Consider the following 4,627-nt stretch of genomic DNA (forward strand, 5'->3'; position numbering starts at 1 on the left):
GGCACTCTACCCAGGGGGATAGCTTGAGGCTCTGTCTCAAAAAAAAAGAACTGCACCTGGAATGTTTTCAGGGAATGAGGTAGCTATGAGGACCCTTTACTACCACTCTTCCTTCTTTGCCTTTCTCCAAATCTTCTCTGTAATTCCTAGAACATTCTTCCAGCTTAAGCATAGTTTGTGTTTTCTCCTGCTGGAGTGTGGCACAGTCCCAACTCTATCGAATGGCATTCTTGTTACACTCTCAGTTTCCACACTGTCATCTAATTGCCTCATTCTGTTTTCTGATTCCATATTCCTAAGACCTGGAAGCTGATTGTTCAAGTTCATTTCTGTCCATGTCAGAGGTGATAACGCCGCACACTAGCCGTTGCAGTCTACAGCTTGTCTACCGAGTCCAGGGCTAATTCTTGCTCTTATCAGCTTAGTGGGGGTGGGGGAAATGTTAACACCGTTCTCAGAGCTTAGGCAGTAACATCTCTTTCAGCAGAGGGTGTTGGAAGGGCAGCTTTTGTAAAATAACCTCTCACGAGTGATGTACCAAGGAGGATATCAACTATATTCCCCTAATAAAATTCTTGAAATCAATTACTTTACACCTTCCAGTAGCCTCTCATCATCCTACTCTCTCTGCATTCTTTCCAGGGAAAACATGTGCACTCTTAAAGGAACCACTTTATCCCCTCATCCCCGAATCCACCAATCCACACTTCTATTTAAGGCTATGAATACAACCCGGACTCTGAATCCCACCCCATTCCCTTTCCCAAGGAGTTCTTACTATTATCAATTCTCTATATGTCCATGATCCATGTCTTCCCACTCATGCCTGCCCACCGCACAGTGAGCTCCACAACACAGGCTGCTACCTGGCCTAGTCAACACTATTCTTAGCCTGGGGTCAGTAACTTGCCACACAGTAGGTTTCCAATTAATTTTTGTGGTCTGTTTGACTAAAGTGAGTATGACAGCTTCTCAATAAATACTGCTATTCCTTCTCTTATTCCCTTTCTTTGACTTTGTTCAGCACTAATTCGAGAATAACTTGTTTGAAAGAAATATTCTTATAAATAAAATATGGACAAAAATCGAATTGGTAGAAAGCCACCTTTACTTTGTTGGCCTTAAAGATTAGAAAGTAATACATATATGTGTATATGTTTTCCAAAACTATGAATGTGTCATCTCAGGGTCTCTTTTAATACTAGTTTAGCTTATTTTATTAATGAGCCCAGAATGCCTTCAAAGTGATGAGCTTTGTAGCAAAACCACAATGCTTTGCTCTCAGGAACATTTTAATCTAATTTAAGTCTCATGTGCAAGGATGCTTCTCACACTTTGGCTTATAGAAGGAAAGATATGAAGTAACCCAACTGTCTTTTCAAAAAATTAGTCAAATACATTGTAATTGGTGAAGAAGCTCATTTATTGCCATAGTCCTGTAATAGCAAAAGGCTCAGAAGAATCCAAACACGCTTCAGTTGAGGACAGTGTGAATAAACTAAGGTCGCACAAACAAAATAAGAAGTAAGCAGCCGTGATCATGAGGACGTATCGTTAAGTGAAAAAAGAAATTTCCAACTGTGTGTACTATGCCATTTTATAGATAAGAAAGAGGGATGCTACAGACAGATGCACACATTTGCTTATTTTAAAAATGCCAAGATAAACCCCAAAGTGAAAATAATAGCTGCCTTTAGGTCATAATGGGAACTGGGTAAAGGGATGAATATGAAAGTTAGATTTTAAAAGATTTTGAAGATTTTTCTCTGGAAACATAGGTACATTATGTTAAAAATCAATTCTGAAAATAAGAAAACAGAAAGAAAATAATAAATCTATTTTTTGAGTTGGTGATGTCACCATCCAAAGAAGAATTATTTCAAGGAGACTTTAAAACAGCCAAGATATGGAAACAACTCAAGTGCCCATCACCCCATGAATGGATTAATAATCTGCGGTAGATGTATACCATGGAATGCTATTCAGTCATAAAAAGATGGAGACTTTACACCTTTTGTATTAACCTGGATGGATCTGGAGAACATTCTCCTAAATAAAGTATGTCAAGAATGGAAAAGCAAACATCCCATGGACTCAGTACCAATATGAAAATAATAAATCAAAAACTATGGTGCCACATGGGAGAAAAGCACAGTTAAATTCAAGAAGGGGGAGGGGGCTCAGGAATTTTGCATCTATCGGGTGCAATGTAAGGGTATATGGCACGCTTCCTGGGTGAAGGACTCAACTACAACTTGGACTTTGGACTTTACCATACAAACACAAATAATATAACCTAATTGTATGTATACTCATATTATCCACCCCTCAAAAAAAATCCCCAGTAATTTTGCTATCTATCCCTCGTGGGATAGATTCCAACAACAAAAGAAATGTAAAAAAGTTTTCTCAGTAATCAGAATGTTAGTTTTAATATATTGTTATTCCGATAGTGTTAAAATATAAATAAACAATCATATTAATATTTTTTCATTTAGAAAGCAAGGTTTTCCGTAAAAGAGGAAAAAGATACAAATATAAATCAAATAAGTAAAAATCCTATAACCCAAATTTGTATTAGAATCATTAGTGTGAACTCCTGAACTATTTCTACAGCTTTGATGAATGAAAAGGTCTAGAAAAAACGTCCAACCCAGCAGCTAGATCAGGGATACTGTTCTCCATCCAAAGGAACCTGGGAGAAAAGCTTGGTGCCAGATCTCGGGCCAGAAATGTAAAAGATAAACCCGGAGCCGGGTGCAGCACCAGAAGTCCTGAAAGGGACAACAGGAGCCAGCGTGAAGATGTTCTCACTGTCCAAAACCAGGATGGCTTGAGCCTAGAAAAGAATAATAAAAGCAGTAGGCTTGAAAAAATAGCATATCAGATATGTTTAAAATAATCTGCTCATAATGAATAATGACTTAAAAGTTCGTTTGTCAACTGTGCCGGGTGTGAAGGAACAATAAGGTTATTATGCTGAAAATTGGCAAAAGAATCAAGCATTTCTACGCCTTTCCTGTAGAAAGAGCACTTCAAGGCAACCAAATAGTTGGTATGGGAAAGCCATTTTTTAATTTAAAAAAAATCCAGTTCATAAATGAAGAGAAAATTATAGACTTGGACTGTTTGAGTTTTGCAATTTCTAACCAAACAATTGGTTTAGGTAGTGGTCATGAACAGCTACTAAAACTTTTAGGTGGAAAGCTGATGAGGAACCTTCCCAGGGAAAGACATGACTGCCATTACCCAACAAAACCTGATCGATCTTAACATCACAAAAAAGGAGACCGCTCGCTTGGCATTCTGTCCTTCCGATGATGTGATACAACAGGAAGAATTTTGTTCCTCCTGATGTGAAACAATATTGTAAAACAACAGGAAAAGGAAGTACACACCACCACCTATGAAAGATTTTTGTGAAAAGGAAAAAAATCAGACCTGAATCTGATAAATTTACAGAAATACAAGGGACTGAGAAATAATAAATGACACCACAGGAACACAACTCAGCAAAATCCACAAAGGGCAATACTCCACAAGAATTTTTTTCAATAAATAAATTGCAAGAAAAATAAACAGAGGAAAAAATAGACACATATTAAAAGAAATCGGAGGGCGGCACCTGTGGCTCAAAGCAGTAGGGCACTGGCCCCATGTGCCGGAGGTGGCGGGTTCAAACCCAGCCCCGGCCAAAGACTCCAAAAAAAGAGAAAGAAATTGGAGATGTAACAACTAAATAGAATATGTGAATCTGGGATCCTAATTTAAGCACACTAACTTTAAAAAAAGAAGAACGATAAAGAGAGGGAATAAACATATCATACTCTTAATGCTATTATTACTTTTTTCCAGGCTGATAATATGTTTGGGAATCTATTGTTCAAAAAAAATTATGCAGTTTGGACAAGTTCATAATGAAGTATTTACAGATAGGCGAGATTCTGTGATTTACTCCAAAAGAACCCAATGCATAGAAGGGAAGGTGGGAAGAGGCAGGAGAGGAAGATGCACCAACACTGGCCGAGTGCTGGGAACTGTAAAGATGAGTGATGGTTACGTGGAAAATCACAACAGCATTCGCCCTGCTCCTGATATGTTTCACATGTTCCATAATAAACATTTTAAAAAGCTGTCTCTATCTTTATTCCATCTTCCTTCAGTTCTTCCTGGAAATTTCTAAGATGACTTAAAGAAACAAAGAACTGTGAAAGTCTCTCTTCAGAACAGTTTGAAATAATAATGAATTCCAAAGGCATTAAATCTTGTCTATTCTTCATGAGTTATTGTACAAGAAGACTATTTCTCAAATCAACAGACATGAAGTATTTATATAATGGACCCTGGACTAGGAGGTTTTGATTTCATACGAAGGAAATACAACATTTGCATTAAGAAAAAAATAATGGAGATTTGTTTTGAAATTAGTATTCCCTTAAGGTAACATTACATTAATCTGACTAAAGCAAAGGACTAAAGCAAATTTTCCAATTTGTCAAGTATCTGTCACTGGGACTAAAATGTTGTGCAGGCGGGGGGGGGGGGGGGGGGGGTTTCCCATACAATCAAAACAATAGAACATCTTTCTGTAGACCATCTACTAAGGACAGGTACTTTTTCTGTAAGA

General features: G+C 37.6%; 1 pseudogene; it reads right to left on the reverse strand.

Annotated features, from left to right (window-relative positions):
• Positions 1 to 1,418: 1,418 nt before the first annotated feature.
• The window catches only part of LOC100942835, a 4,699-nt pseudogene continuing 1,490 nt past the window's right edge, over positions 1,419 to 4,627 (reverse strand).

This window comes from Otolemur garnettii, unplaced genomic scaffold (assembly GCF_000181295.1).
Source record: "Otolemur garnettii isolate 467f Iridium unplaced genomic scaffold, OtoGar3 scaffold00057, whole genome shotgun sequence".
Lineage (NCBI taxonomy): Eukaryota > Metazoa > Chordata > Mammalia > Primates > Galagidae > Otolemur > Otolemur garnettii.